Here is a 23619-nt window from a genome sequence, read left to right as displayed (position 1 = left end):
GTTGGGGGAGACAAAGACTGGGCCACCTGTGCTCGTGTGGCCAAGACGCACCCACCCAGGCAACTTAGGCTTCAGGCCAACAAGGCTGCCAAGTGAAAGGCATTCGACTGCCATCCCACACTGGCCTTCCCAGGAATCTGGGTTCTGCGGCTCCCCTGCATTTTGCTGGGACTGCAGCGCTCACAGAGCCCTGCCTCAGGACGTGCCTGCAGTGGCAGGAGTCGGAGCTATGAGGACAGAATCAGTGGCACAGACAGGGGGACAGCAGGCAGGCTCAGAGGTCGGACGCTCAGAAGGGAGGTGGAAGCCAGCCAGATCTAGCTGCTGCCCGAAGCAGCATCCCAACCGAATAGTTTGTCTTACTCATCAGTCTATAAATAATTGTCTCTCTTAGTACCTATTCCTCATTCAAGCTGTGAATCTAACAATTTCATCTGTTAGCCCCTATTATTATGAAAATTCAAACCCAATAGTTATTGGGACTCCCTGGCTAGGCAATCTGGGATTTTTTAAGGTGATTTTCATCTGCTGGGGGAGTGTGGCTCTCTTTGCTGAGAGGCTAATGTGAAGCTCGCAGGCTTGCTTACCTCAGTGCTTCCTTAAATAATATATAGCTTGTTTCCATGGCAACTCTTCTTTGCCTCTTGTCTCAAACCAAGTGCAGCAGCATCTGTTTGCTACTCCAGCAGGCCAAATGCTCTGCTTCCACGGAGAGAAGGGAGAGGGTGGATTCTGGGCTTTGCTGCAAGGGAGATCTGGCCCAACCAGAGACGAGACTTTAGTCTAGTGGTAAAGCAACTGTTTTGCATGCACAAGGTCCCGGGCTCGATCCCCAACACTTCTAGGTAAGCCTGGGAATGTCCCCTGTGCAAGCCAATGAAGACAAGACTGAGTAGACAGGCCAATGGTCTGACTCTGCATAAGGCAGCTTCCTAGGTTCCTTGTCACACAGAAGAGCTCAGCCAGCTGCTGCATGGGCAAAACCGAGGATGCCATTGTGATCTCAAAAGATGCCACCCTGCTCAGATTCATTTCGCTAAGGATGGTGGCCCATGGCCATTCATAGTGACTCTGAAAACAACAGGTGATTATAAAAAGAAAACAAAGAGTAAAGGCATTTGAGGAAAGAGAAAATATAAGAGTGAAGTATATTCTAAATTGTGGTGCAAGTACTCCAAAGATGGTCATACTAAACTTCAAAGCATTTGTTCCCAGGACAGAGGATCTTTCACCGCACGCAGAATGCCTCTTTAGCCATATTTGTACATTATTCTCCTTGTGATCATAATTGTGTGGTGGGAGAGAGGAGTCACACTTGCTGCTGCATACCTGCCACCTGACCAGCCATGAGCAAGGGAGTGGAGGGAGCAGGTGTGTTGAGCAGCAGTGGGAAACCTCTAGGCTGGGGGCCTAGTTTGGCCTGTTGGGTCATTTCCTCAAGCCACATGTGACATCAGGTGTGGGCAGGTTGAGGTGGGAGCAAAGGACCAGTGGAGAGCCTGATGGGCTAGGCAAATGGGGCTGATTGGCACAGGTAGGCAAGAGGTAGAGCTTGGCAGCACCTGGGAGGCCATGAGAAGAACTCACGGAATCTGGAGTTTGTCAGCTTTTCATATCTCAGGACTGGTGGTTGTATACTACCTGGCTGTCAGGCAGCAGTAAGCAACTCCCATGGCCGGTTGCCAGGAACGTACAAGACAAGGAAAAGTTCTTAAAGGTAAAAGGACTCTTGACCATTAGGTCCAGTCATGGTCGACTCTGGGGTTGTGGTGCTCATCTCGCTTTATTGGCCGAGGGAGCTGGCGTACAGCTTCTGGGTCATGTAGCCAGCATGACTAAGCCACTTCTGGCGAACCAGAGCAGCGCACAGAAACACCGTTTACCTTCCCGCCTATTTATCTACTTGCACTTTGACATGCTTTTGAACTGCTAGATTGGCAGGAGCTGGGACCGAGCAACGGGAGCTCACCCTGTCATGGGGATTCGAACCGCCGACCTTCTGATCGGCACGTCCTAGGCTCTGTGGTTTAACCCACAGCGCCACCCGCGTCCCTGAAAAGTTCTTACCACCTGCTTTTTATTCAATATTTACAGAGAGTGGCTTGGAACACAACCTCTTGGGATAATAGCGTTGTCCCAAGTGACTCTCTATCCTCCTTTTCTCCCACTTCCTCATTGTCATCATCTCCCCTACTGGTGGTGCTGAGGGCCCTCTGCTTCTGAGCTCTTTGCTCTCCTACTTTCAAGGCTCACTGGGTTCTGGGAGAAGGGGTGGTCTGGAATGCTTTCTAAAGACAATGTGTTCATCAGCTGTCACTCTGCTGCTGCTTCCTGTTCCTCCTCCTCCTCTCCCATTATTTACCAGCTTTCCCCCTCATCTGCCTCTGAGCTGTGACCTCCCTCAAACCCCTGCTGTAATACTGAACTGTCTTCCTCTTCGCTGGAAGGGTCAGGCTGGGGAGACGGTCTCCACTATTCCTCCTCTGCCCAGTCCCTGGCACTGGCTTTACTGGTCAGACTCATAAAATACTGGTTGGTTTGTGATGGCTCTGAAAGTGCTGAGGGATGGGTTCTGGCTGAGAGCCCACCACCTGAAGAATGCCCAGAAATCTTGGACTCTTGGCAGCTTCAAACGGATGGTAAAGGCAGTGTGGACAAGTCCACACTTTGAATACTTCCACTAGTGTGGACAGGAAATGCCGAGGCAGAATTCAACTGAAAGTGCTCATGTGTAGATGAATCTGCACTAAAGAACACATGGAAAAATTGGATCTGTGCAACCCACATGCACATGAACACTCTGATTGAGGTTGAATCCTGACAAGACAGAAGTATTGTTTTGGGGGGAGAGGAGGTGGGCAGTTGTGGGGGACTCCCTGGTCCTGAATGGGGTAACTGTGCCCCTGAAAGACCAGGTGCGCAGCCTGGGAGTCATTTTGGACTCGCAGCTGTCCATGGAGGCACAGGTCAATTCTGTGTCCACGGCAGCTGTCTACCAGCTCTATCTGGTATGCAGGCTGAGACCCTACCTGCCCGCAGACTGTCTCGCCAGAGTGGTGCACACTCTGGTTATCTCTTGCTTGGACTACCGCAGTGCGCTCTCCATGGGCTACCTTTGAAGGTGACCCAGAAAGTACAACTAATCCAGAATGTGGCAGCTAGACTAGTGACTGGGAGCGGCTGCCGAGACCACATAACACTGGTCTTGAAAGATCTGCATTGGCTGCTGGTATGTTTCCAAGCACAATTCAAAGTGTTGGTGATGACCTTTAAAGCCCTAAACGGCCTCAGTCCAGTATACCTGAAGGAGTGTCTCCACCCCCATCATTCAGCCCAGACCCTGAGGTCCAGTGCTGAGGGCCTTCTGGTGGTTCCCTTGCTGCAAGAAGCCAAGTTACAGGGAACCAGGCAGAGGGCCTTCTCGGTAGTGGCACCTGCCCTGTGGAACGGCCTCCCACCAGATGTAAAAGAGAAAAACAACTACCAGACTTTTAGAAGACATCTGAAGGCAGCCCTGTTTAGGGAAGCTTTTAATGTTTGATGCATTACTGTATTTTAATATTTTGTTGAAAGCCGCCCAGATTGGCTGGGGAAACCCAGCCAGATGGACGGGGTATAAATAAATTATTATTATTATTATTATTCGTAGTAGTAGTAGTAGTAGTACACAAGCAATTCCTTTCAGAGCAGAATGTAGACCATAAACTATACCACTATGCCATCTGCTTTCTCTTTCAATTGGGCCAAATAAAACCCAACAAACCCCAAAGAACTGAGGCAGATCTAGAACTGAGTATTTGGTATAAGACAATTAATCCCCTGCTCCCCCCCCCCGCATTTACCCACAAGGAATGACATGTACAACCTATCCATGTTGGGGAGGGCTCAGGAGGCATGGCCGGGGGTGGGGTGGGGGGGTGGGCAGAACTGCCACCGCTCCTCTGCCCCTCCGCATCTACCCACCTGAGGCTGTGACCTGCTTTGCTTAATGGTAAGGCTTGCCTTGGGCTTGAGAAACTGTCATATCTGATCTCAAAGCTACGCTACTAAATCCCATGCGAGGAATTTGTGGGACCTTCCTTTGTCCTGTCTGAGGCGGGTGCCACCGTAAAGCATCAGACGTGCTCATTCCCGTGTCAAGGAGGGGAAATGAATCCTCTCGTTCCAGTTTTGCTGTCTTTTAATAGTAAACAGTGACATACTGAGGAAGTCTGGAGCCAAGAAAGAGTGTGCCGTCCGTGACAAGGGAGGGGAGGAGGGACAAACTCCACAGAAAGAAACTGCCTGTCAAGCACTTAGGCTACCACTGAGCAAATTAGAGTAAGGGGCCAGGCAGAGAGGCGATTGCTTGAATATCCCACAGCCCTCCTGCCTGGCCCTGTGGGGTGGAGATCCACCGCTATGACCCAGCTCACTCGGCATGCTCCCCTCTAAACCTCTAATTCCCAGTGTGGAGGAAGCCCGCTGGGAGGAATTAGGCCGTGTTGCAGAGACTGTGAGCAATAAAGACAGCGCAGAGGCAGAAGATGCACCTCGCAGGCTGCGCTCAATCAGCTCTGGCCCTGAACTGCGCTGGAAGGGACTTGTGATGCTTGAGAAGAGGGAGGCAGACCCACAAGAGGAGAGGGCCACTGTGGCTGATGTGCAAGATGACTTTAAAAGGTGAATTCAGCATTCAGGATGTCACACCATCCTGTGTGCGTGTGGGTTTCCTTGTTTTGCAGAACTTAAATTCTTACGATTTTGCTTTTCAGATCATTCAGGACATTTTGGAAACGATGCTTTTGTGCAAATGCAAGGAAGGGGTAAGTGTGGGCTTGGGGAGATATGGACTTTTTTCAAAGCTCTGCTTGTTTTTTTCAGTCATCTCTTTCCCTACCAACCCATCTAGTAATTTTTCTATGAATGAGAAATTCTTGGTGTTTGTTTTTAAAGACATTTGTGATGCCAAATTATGAAATCTAGAAATAGAAAACAGCTGGAGAGGAGCTAAGGCCCAGTAAGGTCCTTGCGGCTCCACATATTATGCTCTACCAGCCATTTTTAGATGTCATGCTTCTGGTGCTTCCGCCCAGCTGATGCTGTTGGACAGAGCTGGGTATAGGGCTAGGCTGCCTTTGAAGACAGGAAGCTGCAAACTCTGCGCCAGCCTGATCTTTCCCTTTCTCACAACCCACACGGGGCAAAATTGGAGGATGGGAGAAAGAGCCAAAACCTGCAGAGGACTAAAGGGTGCTTCCCCCATTGATACTCTTTGATTCAACCTGTTCAGGGGTGTTTTTTGCCCCTAAATCAATGCCCTTTCCCTCTATGGGCTGTGTTCTTTCCTACCCACTTCTGAGAGCTCATGTCTACCAGGAAAGGTTGGATTAAGGTGGCTGGAGTCCTTTGCTGCAATTCCCAAAATAGGCCCCCTTCCCCACAGAAGCACACAAAACAAGGTGCGACAAAATAAGTTATGTGGTGCATCATCTTAAAAACCAGCCAAGCTTTTGTGGATTGCAAAATATACTCTGAGCCTCAATTTTCACAACTCTCAACAAACAACCACCATTTTGCTAACCTTGATAATCAATAACAATATGAGCCTGGGCCGTTTCACCTTCTAAACTCATCTCATCTCATTGGTGTTTGGCTCACTTCCTGCCTTGGGCCGGTCGCAAACTCTCAGCCTTATCCACTTCACAGGTATAAAAGGAGGTATAAAATGGCTACAAATGAGGACATCATGCTTGCATCAGAAGCATCATGCTTTGTACCAGTAGAGATTGGTCCATTAAGGCAGGTGGGGTGCCTTCAACTCCAAAACTATAGCCCAACTCCTCCTCTGCTCTTTACATTCACATCCAACAAAGTACCTCACATTAACATCTGAAGAAGTGTGCATGCACATGAAAGCTTATACCAAGAAACTTAGTTGGTCTCTAAGGTGCTACTGGACAATTTTTATTATTTTTATATATATTTCAACTGCGTCAGACCAACACAGCTACCTACCTGTACCTCACATTAAGAGAGATTCTGGAGTTGTTTCTGTCAATCTGCTGGGCCAGCCAACCATCTCTGGACAGTACAGCCAATAACAATAATCTCAGTGTCCCACCCCTGGCTGCAGGGGTGAAAGAAATTACATTCCAATAGATGTGGCTTGGAGAGGGCCTCCATTTTTTACTTCCCTTGGAATAAACTCTAGCCAACCAGGAGTCCCTCAGAAATGCACTGAAAGGTCCGCAGCATCAGGGCAGGACCACGAAGAGCCTCCCCACCCAATCAGATGCATGCATTTGCAAGCTCTCCTCTGAGTTTGTGTTGTTATTCCCTGGCCTTTGTGAGCAGCAGGCTAAAGCAGCAGGAAGCAGGATTCTTTCTGTGACGGTCTCTGAAGCAGGAGCACCAAAATATCTGTGCGAGTTCGGTTGGTTGTTCATATGGGCAGCAGTGTGAGCTGGGAGGGTGTAAGTGGTTGACCTGAAAGGCCTTGATTGGGTGGGGAGGAGGTGTGACTTGCTAATATAAATAGTGCAATGCTAAATGCCTACTTGGAAGTCAGCCCTACTAAGTCTAATGCAGCTTACAGTGAGTACAGAATTGGAACCTTAAACATCTCAATTCAGTTTTTTCCTTTAAAGACTAGCTGATGTATCAATAATTATTATAGCATTCATAATAATTCCATTAAATCTCTAATATGCCATCAAGGGACTCTTCTGCTACCTTTCAGGATTGTGCCACAAATAGATCCCAAAAAGTCTGCCTGAAATGTGCTCCAAAACCATGTGACACATAATGAACAATAGCTGCAGTCGCAACTGTCATGATAAAGTCGCTTGATGCCTAAGTAACACAGGGCTCAGAGATGATAGTTGTAAAAAATAGAAGCTTGAGGTAATAGTTATTCTTGGAAGCTGAAATGTGTCTTCACATAATCACAAGCAGGTTTACTCAAAAGTAACTTCCACTGTTCCTTGGAGCTGACCCTCAGGTAAATGTGCACAGGATCATAGCCTTAGAATCATAGAATTGTAGAGCTAGAAGGGTCCCTGAGGATCATCTAGTCCAACCCCTGCAATGCGGGAATATGGGAATATTCCCGTCCTATATGGGAATCGAACCTGCCCCCTTGGCGTTATCAGCACCACACTCTAACCAGCTGAGACTTTATTTCCTTTATATTGCACCTTTCCTTCAAAGAGCTGAAGGTGGCATACATGGTCCTCTCCATTTTATCCTCAGAAAACAACTCTGTGTGGTAGTGCAGGGCTGAGAGAAGGCCACTAGCCCAAAGTCACCCAGTGAGCTCTGTGGCTGAGTGAACCCAGGTCTCTCGGTCCCTAGCCCAACAGGGAATGTCCTCTCTCCGCTCCCTGGTCAGGTTTGACCCAGGATTGGGGCTGCGCTGTGCCACCCCAGTGGTGTAGGAAGGGGTGTGTGGGTGTCATCACCGAGGGGTGTGTGTGACAAAATGGCAAAAATGTGTGTGTTTTTAAAAATGGGCTCACGAAACTTTTTTTTGAAAAAATAACTCCAGCACCCACTGCACCCCCCCCTTCCTACACCACTGGTAGCTAGGTGAGGCAGGGGCACTAGGCACCACACTGCAGGGCCTGCAGTGTGCCTGAGCCATGCATATCTTGTGAGAGGGAGGCAGCAGGCAGACTGCCTGCAAGCGCTGCACTGCTTTTTTGAGCAGTGCGGAGCTCGTGCCTGCCCACTGCCTCAGCCACCCAACAGTTGAGGGGGAGACTGTGGAGAGGCTCCACGCAGCATGCCCTGCCTTGGCTCGCCCCGCCCCCATGGGAAACTCACCCCCCCCCCGGCTACAGGACACGCACACTGCACCGGGCACCCAAGCAGCTAGCTACGCCACTGTGCCACCCCCAGAAAGTGCCACCTGCAGTGGCTGCTCCTGCCCCCTATCTATGCTAGGGGGTGACTCTCAACGTACGTGGGTTACATTCTGGGTTTTTTGTTTAAAGCCAAAATTGCATATACAATCATACCTTAGTTTTTGAACAGAATGTGTTCCGGAAGTCCTTTCGACTTCCAAAATGTTCAGAAACCAAAGTGCAGCTTCTAATTGTGCAGGCACGCCGGAAACAATAGCAGAAGCTGCATCGGACGTTCTGCTTCCAAAAGAACATTTGAAGACTAGAACACTCATTTCTGGGTTTTGATCGTTCAGGAGCCGAAACGTTGGACAATCAAGGTACGACTGTAGTCAAAACTCATTGGGTTCACTGGTGGGATTTCCAAAGTCTCCCCCGCCCTATCAGATGCCTGCCCCCTTTTCATTCTCATTGTTGCCAGGCACGTGAAGCTAAATGTGCGCAAGTAAAATGCACATAAGTTGCAAGGAGTTACCTGTACGTTCATAAATGTTTAGTAAACTAGGGGAGGGCAGACTTCAGGCTTTTGTGCCTGGTATCTGCCTTGCGGTTTACATAAATCCCCAGGAGTCACCAACTGCAGCCAGGTTCTTTAGTATGAAAGAGCATGGTCTCTCTGAAGATTTCTTAAGCACAGGGGTTTCTTTTCAGGAGCAGAAATGAGATGAGCTCACAGTCTTACCACACATGGATCCATTCCTAGTTTCCATCAGCTGTCTTAATTTCAGTTGTCAAATTTCCAAAGGGCTGTGTGTCATTTTGCTATTGTTAAAACAACTGGAAGAGTTTCTCTCTTGCCAATTGACTACAAATCTCCCAGAGATCTACCAATATATTCCAGTCTACCTTTTGCCCACCCCTGCACACTGGCCAACCTAACAGGGTTGTTGTAGCATGGTTTGAAGGAGTGCTTGCAAGAAAGAAACTACATCAACAGGTAGGACTCTTCAAAACATTGCCAAAGAAGGAATTCTCAAAGGCATTCATTTCAGTTCAAATACAGCTTCTTTTTCCTCACAGCCCCAACTTCCAAATATTTTTATATATAAACGTTTGGTATATTTAGGGTTGCAGCTATACAAATTTATCTATTGAACTCTATAGGGATTACATCTGGGTAGGCATGTATATGATTGTGCTGTTAATGTCTACATCAAAGAAAACCACAAATGCTCTAAGGAATAGCAGACAGTGCAAATTATGTATTTACAATATTTTAATAACTGTAATTATGATAGTTGAAGATGCTGGTGTTTTCATTTTAAAAGTTTGTATTTTAGATTTAAGGAGATGAAGGCAGTGCAGAAAATAAATAAAATAAAATAAAATAACAGAACGACTTTCCACTACATTCCACTTTCTGCCACAATTCTTTCTATTGAATGTAAGCCTTGGTAGAAAAGAGTTTCGGGAAGTGTAACAGACCCAGCATACCTCACCTTGTTGCCAATAAAAGGGAACTGCTTCAGTGACACATATAGTAAGTGCAGCTGAAGCTGTATTCTTTTGCTGGTAGCAAACGTGTGTAGACATGACCTGCAAATAACTGTCCGAGTGTATAGCTCAATTTTTGTGTCTCAACACCCCTCCTATCACTAGTAATCAAGTGTAGAGAAATGAAGTAGGCTAGTTGTAGAGATGAACTCGCCAGAGATACCAGGTGGGTGGCTTCAGAGTATTCTGTGAGCCCCAATACACTAGTGTATTGTAGCATGTGTGGAGGCAGCACAATGTTGCAGAGCTGCCATTGCATTGGCCCAGCTCCTGCCAGCAGCAAAAGGTCCTGGCCAGCTTCTGTGACTACTCTGAGCTGCCAGCTGTGTTGCCATGGTTGAGGCAGGTTGGGCTGCTGAGTCCTAGTGATGCCCCCTGCCCCATATTCCTTGGGGTGGCCCTAGTCCATGTGCAGGCACTACCCAACCCTTGACATGTAATTGTGATCAATACACGAGGCATTGGCTAAGTGTAGGCTGGCTATGATGTGCTGCAATGGCATAGGGGTAACTAGTTGGTCAAGGACACCACCATGAGAATGAGCCTTGGTATGAATGGGTCTGTGGTTGTCACACATGTGCAATGCTGACACGGGGTTATGGATACACTTCCCAGTGCCCATGACATGGCCACATCTCTTTGCTTCCCCTGAAATGCCCAAGTAGTCCTGTGCAATGCCGTTCTGGATGGGAGATGCCATGATGGACCTCTTCATACCTCTTCTGGTCCTGGAAGACCAGTTGGGAGGGGAGCCGGTTGCAGCAGGAGGGGGAGACTCCCTGGCTTCTCCAGCAGCCTGCCTCATCTCTGTCTCCTGGCCCCCTTCCTCTCCTGCCTTTGGGTCTGGACTGCTCTCTGCCTCAACCTCTTCCTTCTCACTAAACCCTGTCACCTCTTCAGCTTCTGACACCTCCTCCTCCTAGTCTTCTCCTTCTGACCTCTCATCGTTGTCCCACCACCAATCTCTGGGCTCTGAGCCTTCTTCCCTTGGCATCCAGCCAGTCCATGACAGACACACAGGATCAAACCGCATATAGCAATACATCACACACAATTACAACAAGTAATTGGAAATTGCAACAGCATGTAACAGGTAAATATGCAGGGCAGCACTTCAGATTTCTACATTGTTTTTTATGTGCACAAGAAGGGAGAAAGGGTTCTCATCTAGAGAAACCCAGAAGTCAGGAGCCTGCGTGAGTCTAGCTAATGGAAGTGCACATGAGGGGGTGGGCAGAGGGGGACTGAGTGGTCTATCCAAGACAAGCCACCACATAATATAAGTTGAGTGGTCACTACGGGCAAAGTAGTTCTGAGAATCAGCCATGCCCCAGTGCTCCCTATAGCAGTTTGTGTGTGCATAGACAGTATTCCCTTCTGGGTGGTTGGTGAGCTCTCTCTGCATGTGTGGGATAGCTCCCTGAGGTGTTTTGCTGTGCCCTGTCCAGTCCTGTTTGCAGTGCAAAGTGTGATGGGCTCTGCCCTCCTGGGAGATTCTGGCCTCAAATAGATTCCACTGTCAGGGAATGTTTCCTAATATTCACTCTGCATTTGCTTTTGCTCAATTTCATCCCATTAGTCCTAGTGACGCCCCCTGGGACCAGCAGACAATTGCCTTCCCCTGAGTGTTGTCACGTGTCAAGCAGAGTGTGGGTGTATTTATTTATGGAAACAGCATGTCTGTGCCTGCATATGGTTTGTGGGCCACTTAAAACAGCTGCTCTGTTTATATTTGCTTAGGAGATCTCAGTGAGGAGCAGTGGGCACCTCAATTGAAATTTCATAAAATAGAGGACTGAAGAGGCCACACTGCCTACTGCTGCTCCCTTCTCCTGCAGGGATGGAAACTGTTACAACCAGTAACCTGTTGTACAGCCAAGAAACTGATAATTGCCTGTTCCCACTCCTTATTCCAAGGGCAGCACCACAGCTCAATATGTCAAAACCTCTTAAGGCCCCTCCAGAGTGTTGTGATTTTTTTAAAGCTGTATTCTGCAATATATCACTGATGCACGAGTGGTGAATTTATGCTGGACTTTTAACATATCATTCAAATTGCTAGCTGTTCTGCACTGCTCCCCCAATGTTATTACATTATTGCTATCTGCAGGGACGCTCTTGTGCCAACAAAAGTGGGGCACCTCTTCCACTCCCCCCCCCTCCAGAAAACATTTGCGGTATGAAAAGTCACAGCAGGAGTTCAGCAGGAAGATACAAGCCATGCACTGCCTAGAAGTGAAGCAATACGCCTGCCTAAAACATTTGCAGGCACAAGCAGTATCGAAATCAGGATTGTGTATACCCACCTCGATACCACTGTGAGCACAAATAATAATGTGAGCACAAATAATAATGAACAAGCAACAAAAAGAACGCCTGGTGGGACCTTGGATTAATTTCTTGAGCATAGCAAACTTTGCCAGCAGCAACCTATACAAGTACAAGCCTGGAAGAAAGATGTCATCTATGGTTCCCAGCAAACACTGGCTGGCCACAAACCTGATAATATTTGCCTCAATTCACCAGGAGAGATCTGGAAGATGCACATTCAATGCCAGAGCACTGTTGGCACCTGAGGGCCACAGGGAGCCATATTTGCATCATGGGTTGCTGGTTGTGATCCAGGACTGTGATTACTGTTGGACCCCGAAGTGCCCAGTAGGCTGTCTTGGGAGGTGATGTGTTGAAAGCTGTGCTCCATGCAGCCATACAGCCCAGTTGGAGCAACCAGATGTAAACAGGCCTGGCATGAAAGTGATGCAGCGTTATCAACATCAACGTGTGGCCACCCTGATGCATGGCTGAAGCACGTTTAATAATTAATAATAATAATAATAATAATAATAATAATAATAATAATTTATTTCTACCCCGCCCATCTGGCTGGGTTTCCCCAGCCACTCTGGGAGGCTTCCAACAAAGATAAAACATCAGTCATTAAAAACTTCCCTAAACAGGGCTGCCCTCAGATCTCTTCTAAACATCAGATAGTTGTTTATCTCTTTGACATCTGATGGGAGGGCATTCACAGGGCAGGCGCCACTGCCGAGAAGGCCCTCTGCCTGGTTCCCTGTAACTTGGCATCTCACAGTGAGGGAACCGCCAGAATGCCCTCAGCGCTGGATCTCAGTCATTTCCAGGTGGCTGCTCTTTCCCTTACTCTTTGAGTGGAAGACCAATGGGGCTGAACTAAATCTGGAGATAGGGAATGACCTAACTGGCCCCGAAGACACACATGTTCCCCTCGCATCCCCCACTCTGTGCCATTCGGAAGGGTTGATCAAGCGACTCTGGTAACTGCTCCCAGACTGGGTCTCCCCTGCAAGGTTGAGAAGAATCCATTCATATCATATCAAGTGACAAATTGAAACATTGGGGCCAATACTTTGCTATTAAAGAAACCAATGCCAGAGTTCTTAACAGCTCCAAATGTCATATATTAATTGGCTGCTCTTTTGGAATTCAGTCAGGGCCCTTTCAGCTTTCAAATTTCCCTCACAGCCAGAATAGGTCAGTTAGAAGGTGCAAAGGGAGGGGAGAGACACCGCCAGCTCTCTAGATTTCACCTCAGACTCCTAATAGTCTGACAGGAATTCTTTCCACACAGAACCCTTTAATTACAATGGCAAAGAGAGGAGTTTACAGAAGTCTATAAAAAGGAGACAAGGGTTTAAACTGTGTGTCTGTATTTTCAGTCTCTTTTTTTTTTTAAATATATATTTTATTAAAGTTTTTAAACATAAATGCAAAGATAGAAAACAGTATAACATATATCATAACATACTTTCGTAACTTCTTTGGACTCCCTCACATCTCCCGCTCCCATTTGCATCATTGTCAATTCTTGCCTGCAATTTATCATCTTGTTTACAATCTTGTGTCACATTCATTTAACTCTAATCTGTTAATTCTCCAATAGGTTTATAATTTTTCCTCAACTTACTTGTCATCTTAATTTCATCTAGTTTAGTGGTGCACAATTATTTATGATCTAGCATCCTTTCTTAACATTCAACCAAATTACAATGTTTTTTTAAATAAATCTTAAATTTCTTCCAGTCTTCTTCAACCCTCTCCTCTCCCAGGTCTCGGATTCTGCCAGTCATCTCGGCCAGTTCCATATAGTCCATCAGTCTCTTTGAAGCAGTGGCGTAGCGTGGGTTGTCAGCACCCGGGGCAAGGCAAGTAATTTGTGCCCCCTAACCCGTGGATTTGCGCCCCTAACCCTAACCCCCAGATGTTGCGCCCGGTGCGGCCGGCCCCCCTGCACCCCCCACGCTACGCCACTGCTTTGAAGACAGAGGCTGTGAAATGCTATACCTTTAAAGCACATTCAAATTACATTTGTTCCCTCAAAGAATTCTGGGCACTGTAGTTTGCCCCTTACAGAGTTACAACACTTAACAAGCTACCACGCCCATAATTCTTTGAGGGGGAAGAAGTGTAGGTGGGTTCCCATGGGGCAAGACACAATGATAACAGGAAGAACCTTTATTGAACTACATAACTGGGAAACAGAGGCAAAGCAACTACTTATATACATTTCTGAAAGCCTGGGCCACTCCCACTCCCAACACAATTGGCTGTCTACACTTCCAAACTGTGAATCACGATTCAAGAGTTTAAGGGCCAATGGCAGAGGCCCAAATCCTGAAATGTTCTGTGATTGGACAACATGTATTGAATCAGCACACAAGAACTCAGAATCCTTAGTCCAGACTCAAGCTCAGGCAAACACAGACCACTGAATACATAACACCTGGTGTGTGTCCCAATCCAGTAGTAAGCAAAATAAAAAATTCCTTCCAGTAGCACCTTAAAGACCAACTAAGTTAGTTCTTGGTATGAGCTTTCGTGTGCATGCACACTTCTTCAGATATCTGTATCTGTATTCTTCAGATATGTGTATCTGAAGATATGTGTATCTGTATTCTGTATATCTATGTATATCTGTATATTATGTATATCTGAAGATATGTGTATCTGTATTCTTCAGATATGTGTATCTGAAGAAGTGTGCATGCACACGAAAGCTCATACCAAGAACTAACTTAGTTGGTCTTTAAGGTGCTACTGGAAGGAATTTTTTATTTTGTTTTGACTATGGCAGACCAACACGGCTACCTATCTGTAACTAGAACTACAGTAGTAAGCAGTGAGGTTTCCCAGGTGAAAGTGACTGGACAAGCGGAAGAGTGGATGAGCCCATAGTCCAACATCTTAACAACTCAACCACACTGATTCTTTTCCGTTGCTGCAATTCAAAGGAAACTTTCATTGGTGCCTGTGGAGGTTTCCCATGGCATGCAAGTAGACACTTTGGAGAGGTGGGTTGTGGGTTTTTTGGAGAGGCATTCTCTAGCATAAGGAAGAGCAAGAGCAGTGGGGAGATGTAAGCTTGGGTTGGAGGAACATAAACCATGCAGACTTTCTCCCTGCCATTCAGGGAGATGCCTCTGGCTGCAGTTCCTGGCAAGCGGAGAGAGGGAGGAAGAGAATATTGAGATTGACGACTTGTGTCCTGATTCTGTTCTCCCACCTCCCCCTGTGAGCACTGGGAGGAGGGCAGGAGAGCAGCTTCCACTTCAGAAGTGAGGAAATACTCGTGACTCATGATCCATCCCCAGTGCAGAGGAAAGAGGGATATCAGTTGTGCTAAGATGACTTGGCACCTCAACAGCTCAGGCATGATGTATCACCTAAGGCTAAGACTGCTGTGTAAGTCAGTGCCGCTGTAAGGGGAAGCAGGCAAAGTGGGGCCCACCATCTTCCTCTCTCAGACTGCTCAGGAAGGAGCAGCATCAGCATGGGCAAAAGGAATCACAAGGCCCCACTGGACTCTCCAGGGAGAAGCAGCCTCTGCCACTGCAGTGCCAGGCCAGTGGTGGTGCTTGGGAAACTAGTGGCAGCTGGGGTCAGCCATCCAATTCAAGCACCTGGTGAAGCCAGGGCACACTGTGTTCAGCAGGAATGTGGTACCATCTCTGTTCCAGGCAGCCAGGGAAAAAGGTGATGTCACAGCTGGCCAGAACAAAGGTACCTTCTGCACACATTTATCACAAACCTCTGAGCTGCCAGAGTGCACAGCTTGCTTACTGCTCACTGGTGGCAGGTGGAAGGAGCACTAGGACAGGGAACTGGCACTGCCGGAGTTATGGAGATACTGCCCAAGTAAATGCCTGCAAAAGCCCTCCTCTTTCCTGCAAAGTCCTCTTTGCTTCCCTCTCTCTTGGTCAGATAGAGGTGCCCCATTGCACCATGATTTGTGGACGTAATAGTTAGGTAACCTAACATTGGGTGTGGGTGTGCGTGCGCTTTAGTTTCCCTTCTTAAATTTTATATGGCTAATTAGGTTTATCCTTCAGGATCCTTCAACTCGAGGGACATGGGTGGCGCTGTGGATTAAACCACAGATCCTAGAGCTTGCCCATCAGAAGGTCAGTGGTTCAAATCCCCGCAATGGGGTGAGCTCCCGTTGCTCAGTCCCAGCTCCTGCCAACCTAGCAGTTCAAAAGCACGTCAAAGTACAAGTAGATAAATAGGTACCACTCCGGCGGGAAGGTAAACGGCATTTCCGTGCGCTGCTCTGGTTTGCCAGAAGTGGCTTAGTCATGCTGGCCACATGACCTGGAAACTGTACGCCGGCTCCCTTGGCCAGGAAAGAGAGATGAGCCCTGCTACCCCAGAGTCATCCGTGGCTGGACCTAATGCTCAGTGGTTCCTTTACCCTTTACCTTTATCCTTCAACTCACTTGTTGTATTCTCAACTAATCTCATATCCTTTTGAGGGCTGGGAAACCCAGTCAACATTTGAGAAAACACAAAGCTTAAGCCGGTGCAGCTTATCCACTTCACTTGACACACATGAACAGGAAGTTGTATATAAAACCTTCTCTGCAGTTAACGTTGGAAGAGAATCTCTTTCCCCCCATACTTAGTTGGAATTGACCTCAGCTTTCTCTGGCTTTGCTTCAGAACCATCTGGGGACATGAATTTCCCCCTGTATTTTCAGTAAAGTATTTATGTCATATCGAGAAAGGAAGAAGTAACCTGAATATACCACTGAATCTATCATCGCAACCCTACATGGTGTAGCCTTTAGCTCCATCTTGGGTAGAACCAAATGTTCCATTTGCTACCCTGATAGCTGAAAGAAAAGGAAAGAAAGAAACCAGGAGCCCAACCAGCAGTAAATCAAATATTGCTGAGGCTGAGCTACAGTGTATATTCCTTAGATAGAGACACAAAATCTTGATTTATTATCAGGTGACGGAGACTCTACCAAATCCCTAGTCAAGTTGTTTCGGTGGCTAATTACCCTTGCTTTATTTCCAGCTTGAACTTTCTAACTCCTACTTCCAGCTGCTGGATCTTATCGCATCTTTTTCTTGCTAGAGTAACAAGCTGTCCATCACTGAATTGTTTTTCCCCTGAAAGATCATGATCAAGTACTTAGATTCGCTTGGATTTAAAGGCAATAGAATTTATTTCGTAAGTCTGCAATGTAAAAGGTAGGGGATTTTCAGCCCATCAGATCTCTTGTAGCTCCCTTCTGAGTTCTCTCTAATTTATCAATGTCCTTTTCAAAAGGGGGCACCAGAACGGTTCCCAGGGATGTATTTCATCTGCATAGAGATTGAATGCTATGTCCCTGTTCCAGCTCCCTATCCCCTGGTTTATCTTTCAAATATCACATTATCCCTTTCTCCACTGCATCACACTAAGGTCTTGCAGTGTGTGTGACAAAATCCTTTCTCAGTTTCTGATTTTCATGGGTTGCTTCCATGCTAGGTCTTCTCTCTGATATTGCTATCCTTTGTTCGCCCACTTTTACACAGAATCCAGACAACACGGCTGTCAAATGTTGCTGCTCAATGCCCTCTGCATTGTCTTTCAGTTAAATTTTCAGATCCAGTTCGTTGCAACTTCTTTAAAACAAAATGCATTTGCAACACCAGCCAGCTCACTGTGGACAGGCAAAGTGTTGTTGAGATTTAAGGACTCAAATGCATTTGATTCAAAGCTTCCTGTTTGCAGGTCCTGTCCATTTTATTATGTCCTGAAGATAGTGGCTGAAGTGATGAATGGCTTCTTAATTGTTCCTTGAACACACTCCTTTAATTACCACAGTGTCAGCTTTCTGCTTTCAAAGTGGGGAAGCCTTCATTATTAATTTTATTGCATTTTAAAAAAGAATAATGCAAGCAAAGCAGCTCTGAAAATCTCCCTCCTCCCCACCTCGAGAACAGAAAACTGTTCCTGAGACAATTAAGAGAGTCTATTCAAGGATCAATGTGCAGTGCAATCCTACATATGTTTACTCAGAAGTAAGTCCTACTATTTTCAGTGGGGCTCACTCCTAAATCAGACTGCATCCACCCACTACAATTGGCACTAAAGTAGACAGCACACAGGAAACTTTTAACTGAGATTGGAAAGGACCTTTACTGAATGGGACTTGTGGCAAGTAAACATTATAAGAAGGACCCTGGGCACAAGAAAGGGCATTGCTCACAGCACTTCACTTTAATTCTTTCCCCAGCTAACTATGTAGAAGCAATGATAGCCTGGGATAACAACAACAACAACAACAATTTATTTGTACCCCACCCATCTGGCTGGGTCTCCCCAGCCACTCTGGGCAGCTTCCAACTAAGATTAAAAATACATTAAAATGTCACACATTAAAAACTTCCCTAAACAGGGCTGCCTTCAGATGTTTTCTAAATGTCAGGTAGTTGTTAATCTCTTTGACATCTGATGGGAGGGCGTTCCACAGGGTGGGTGCCACTATCAAGAAGGCCCTCTGCCTGGTTCCCTGTAGCTTTGCTTTTCGCAGTGAGGGAACCGCCAGAAGGCCCTCGGTGGGAGTGGAGACACTCCTTCAGGTATACTGGGCTGAGGCCATTTAGGGCTTTCAAGGTCAGCACCAACACTTTGAATTGTGCTTGGAAACGTACTGGGAGCCAATTTAGGTCTTTCAAGACCCGTTTTATGTGGTCTCAGCGGCCGCTCCCAGTCGCCGGTCTAGCTGGCGCCTTCTGGATTAGTTGTAGTTTCCGGGTCACCTTCAAAGGTAGCCCCACGTATTGCATTGCAGTAGTCCAAGTGGGAGATAACTAAAGCATGCACCACTCTGGCGAGACAGTCTCTGGGCAGGGAGGGTCTCAGCCTGCGTACCAGATGGAGCTGGTAAACAGCTGCCCTGGATACAGAATTGACCCATGCCTCCATGGACAAAGGGCTGTGGTGTGGAAGCAACCTGCATGTGCAATCATGCCATTATAGAACTAGTAAACAGTAGCCAACACCAACCCTGCAAAGGACACATGGCTGCACTGTGTCTTTGGGAAGCCACTTATTTAACACAGTATATTCAGATTATTTTTTAAAAAGAGCCAGCCACTCATGAGGATACCAAAATTTGGGCTTACTTCCACAACATATAGAAAGCTGCAATTTGTTAAACATGGCATTGCCCTAAATACATATCATCATCACTAAAAAGAATTTTCTGAAAGGGTAGAATGAAACATTAACCCAAGCTCCACTGTTGCCTGCAACCTGCAGAGGGAACAGATTGGGGCTGAAAGACCAATGGAAAGTGCGCTAGTTGCATGGAGGCTCAGCTGCAAGCAAGCACAATATAGAGACAAAAGAATGTGCTTGTTTTAATATGGCACAAAAATTGTGGGCACCTTAATTTACAATTTCCATGCTTTGGGGAGCGTGACTGAATGTGTAAGTACCTTAACGATTCTCTTAAATCAAGGGTGCTTTTTAAAATAGAGAATTTCCTTGTGTTTTGAGCAATCCACTAAATTACACAATCCCTCTTGGGGATGCCTATTCCTTTACCATGGTCCTATCTGACACTGGACACAAATCTACCTTGAAGTCTAATTTGCATCACAAAACATGCCAATAAACATAATTTTAAAAATCATTTGTATTTTGAAGTGTGTAAAATTTGTTAACTGCAGCACCCAACAGGACTTACTTTCACATGTATCATTGCCCACATACCAACTTACCTTGAAATGTGGAAAGTGCCGACTGTAAACTAGGTTGAACTCCTTCCTTGGCCATTGAGATGGGCCCAAGCAACCTTGGAGCAATCTTCCCTAGGCAAGAGACACACACCATCCCACAAAACTTCACAAACATCCCTCCCCACAAGCACTTCCCAAGGGTGTCACCCAGCTCTCCCCATCCTTGCACACAGCCTCCTGTGCAGCCACTCTGTCACACAAACAATACTGCTCACCTACATGCTGTGATGTCACTTGCCCCAATTTAATTCATTCACTTAAATGGGGAATTTAACCAAGATTGTGTTCCACCCTCAATGTCTGCAGAGCATTAGAAAGATTCCAGGGGGTTCCAGGCACTCAGCCAGGGTTGTGTTTCTGTTGGGAAGATCAAGGCACAGCAGAGGTTAGTGTCTTTAAGAAATGTGGCTTATTAACACATATTTACACCTGGAAGTTCTCTCTCTCTCTCTCTCTCTCTCTCTCTCTCTCTCTCCGCGTGTTCAGACCTTTAAACCTCCCCCTTAAATAAATTCAGACAAGACTCAAATTTTGGTTTGGTTTTTGGAAGAATTGAAGCCACAACTTTATTGATTACAGCAAGTAAGTGGTTACATAGGCTCTGGTTCGACTAGCTACCTGCACCTTTGCAGGTGGCGCCAGCGGCGTAGCGTGGGTTGTCAGCACCCGGGGCAAGGCAAGTAATTTGCACCCCCTAAACCGGGGCAAGGCAAGTAATTTGCGCCCCTAACCCCTAACCTGCCGCCGCTGCCAGCTTCTTCTTGCTGCTGCCTGGGCTGGTCGGGTGTGGTTCTCTCCCGCACTCAGCGCTGCGCTGGGCGGCCGCTGCACTGTCCCTCCCCCAGATAGTCCCTCCCTCGCTCTCTCTCCGCTCCGCACCGCAACACACGCCTGGCACCCTCCCCCTCCAGTGGGCGGCGACCCGACAGCTCGGATCGGATTCGCACAGCCAGCACTGCAGTGAGAGAGAGAGAGTGAGCCAGGTAGGGGCAGAGAGCTGCAAGTGCGAGCGCCCCCCCCCAAATGTTGTGCCCGGTGCGGCTGGCCCCCCTGCACCCCCCACGCTACGCCACTGGGTGGCGCTGACCCAGGGCACCGGGCACCCCTTCTCAGCGGTTGACCAAACTATCGAGTCCCTGGATTCCTTTAATGGAATACCCTTCACATAGAGATGGTGAGAGTGCTCTCCCATCCGTATCACCTGAACCAGAGCCTATCTGCAACCTTACAAGTTGTGGCGATTTGCTACACGGCAGGTGAAACCTAAATGGCACCAGCCAATCAGCCAAGTGGGGGAAATTCCTGCCATGTCCCTGTCCCAATGACAGACGACACACGACGGCATAGCAAGGTACAAGCACAAAGCCCTAAAAGTAGGGAGAGGTGGGCGGGTGTTCCGATGCACGCACCTTGATCCGTTTAGCCTGCGTCCCATTGGCCTGATTAAACCCTGCATCAAGGGACCTACCAATTGGGTGTTGTGGCTAACCAATCTTACCCACCCACAACACAGGGTTTGGTTGCCAGGTCTCACCGCAACACGTGCCCTCTTTATGGAAGGACCCAATCTCTCTTATTTTTCCAATATTTTCAAAATAACAACATTTTCCATTCATCAAAATATCAAATTCTCTTGTTTGACTTCCCCCTCCCTCCCTCCTTCTCCAGTTTCCAAAAGTTTTTACTTTATCCCCTTGCATATAATTAATTTTTCGACTTAATTTTCATTTCGTCATTTTTAACTTAGATATCCAATTACTTCATAAATGCTACACCAATCCTGCTAATGTTTTAACATATTTACCGTGTTCTTTAACATAATCAATAAATTTAATCCAATCTGCTCGAGTTTCTTCTCATCTTGGTGCCTGATCTTCACGATAAGTTTTGCCATTTCAGCAGAGTCTATCATCTTAATTATCCAGGCTTCCTTAGTTGGTACACATTCTTCTTTCCACTTCTGGACACATAATATTCTAGCAGCTGTTGTAGCAGATGTAAATAATTTCTTTAAAGTTTTTGGTATTTATTTCCCCATTCTTCCAAGCAAAAAGGCTTCTGGTTTTTTTTAATGAAATCTGAAACATCTTTTTTAATTCATTATATATCAATTCCCAGAAGTCTTTTGCTTTTTTACAGGTCCACCACATGTGCAAAAATGTACCTTCATTGTCTTTACATTTCCAGCATATACACCTGGAAGTCCCCATTGGAGGCGGTGCAGAACATTATGCCCCAAGAATGCCAATCATTGCCCCTCTCATAGCTTCAGCGGGCTCAGGTTCAAAGCAGTGCTCAGTCATGGCTCCCAGTCTCTCAAGGCAGCCTAGTCTACCAAGCGTCAAGATGGTTTTGCCTCCTCCCTTCTTCAGGCTTCCAGACCACCTTTAGATTTCAAAAAGGACAATTTTTCCTGTGACATCAAGCCCCCTCCCCCATCACCTACCATTTCTTCTGTCCACTTCTCAGAGTGGGATATGGGCGTGGGAAGGACAGTTCTTTTGCACTGACAGTGGCCCTTAATGGCTCAGGACTTAGCTTGCTGACCATGCTGCTTTGCATAAGATAGGCATGGCCAAACTTGGCCCTCCAGATGTTTTGGGACTACAACTCCCATCATCCCTAGCTAACAGGACCAGTGGTCAGGGATGATGGGAACTGTAGTCCCAAAACAGCTGGAGGGCCAAGTTTGGCCATGCCTGGCATAAGGCAACCCAGGAATTTCCTGTCTGGCACAGTTCTGCAGTTTGCATTTCCCTTCGGATCCCAAATACTATCTAAATAATACCTTTTACTGCACTCAACCCACAAATGTTGGAGGAATGAAATGCAGCGTCAGGGACGAGGCTCAAAGCACAGCCCCACTTCTGCTTCCCCGTCCAAATCATGCTTGAAAAGGTCTATGGGTGGAAGAAGAAGTGACAGGAAAGCCAGCAGGAAAGAAACTGGACGAGGGTCAGCATTTGAGGCTTGCTGGGGAATGTGGGCACACATTAGGGAAATGGGATTTTATTGAAGTGAGAGACTGAGCCCTGAGTTACTGGAGCTGAGCAGAAATTTCAGCATGGTTAATGCCAAGGCTTGAATGAAAACTATCTCCACACATTACAATGATCCACAAGCTGATCCCAGGCTCACTCTTCTCTCCTTGCTCATCCTGTCATCATTGCCAGCTCCCTGCCCAGCTCAACATGTGCCACAAGGAACTTTTGTCTGCCTTACATTCTGATTGCTTGCTAAATAGTAGCTCGGGCTGTTGTCTATACACTCTAGCTTTTCCCCATGCTGGCTGGCCCCTCGTTTGTTCTCATTAAGGACTGGCAGGGTGTCTAATTAGCTGGTGTGGCAGTGCCAGTGCCCTGCTGGCTAAACATCTGTGCACATGAACCCCTTCCCTCTCCGTGGCACATAATAAGCATACATAACTCTGACTTGCTCGCTGCGTATGACCTGCCTTGTCACCAGGAAATAAAGCCTTGTGGCGCACAGAACACAGCACGGAGGCCTTCGTTTGCAAGGAGCTACCTGCCAACCTGGCCCTGGAACTGTCCACCCTGGCCTTGGACTCGCCGAGCCTCTGGGGATGCTCACATTAGCCGCTGAAAAAGCAGCAAGGTCATTTCCCCCTGCTGCATTTGAAGCTGCATTTGCATGGCATTGCTCACAGCAAAGAGAGGGCAGGGATGTCTTCACTCAATGCACAAGACCTTTGGGGGTTTCCCTGATACCCCAATGAATCCTATTCATGAAGCTATCATCTGCGCATGCACGGCGGCTGTTTCAGATGTTCACATTCCCACTTACTCCACAGCCAGTTTTCTAGCCTAGTTGGATTGAAGTTGTGAGTTAGTATTGTGTAGCTATCACTGCCTACAATACAGAGGTCTCTTCTTTCTGTCCCACTGTTGTTGTTGTTGTTAAGTCGTTTAGTCGTGTCCGACTCTTCGTGACCCCATGGACCAGAGCACGCGAGGCACTCCTGTCATCCACTGCCTCCAGCAGTTAGGTCAAACTCATGATGGTAGCTTTGAGAACACTGTCCAACCATCTCGTCCTCTGTCATCCCCTTCTCCTTGTGCCCTCAATCTTTCCCAGCATCAGGGTCTTTTCCAGGGAGTCTTCTCTCCTCATGAGGTGGCCAAAGTATTGGAGCCTCAGCTTCATGATCTGTCCTTCCAGTGAGCAC

General features: G+C 47.2%; 1 protein-coding gene across 1 annotated transcript in view; it reads right to left on the bottom strand.

Annotated features, from left to right (window-relative positions):
• Positions 1-23619, bottom strand: part of LOC309347902 (START domain-containing protein 10-like) — a 249966-nt gene that overhangs the window by 225681 nt on the left and 666 nt on the right. The window lies entirely within an intron of this gene.

The sequence above is a fragment of the Podarcis erhardii genome (genome assembly GCF_964252035.2).
Source record: "Podarcis erhardii genome assembly, chromosome: 8".
Lineage (NCBI taxonomy): Eukaryota > Metazoa > Chordata > Lepidosauria > Squamata > Lacertidae > Podarcis > Podarcis erhardii.
Note: the sequence above shows the minus strand (reverse complement) of the source record. Positions and strands in the feature narration are given on the sequence as shown.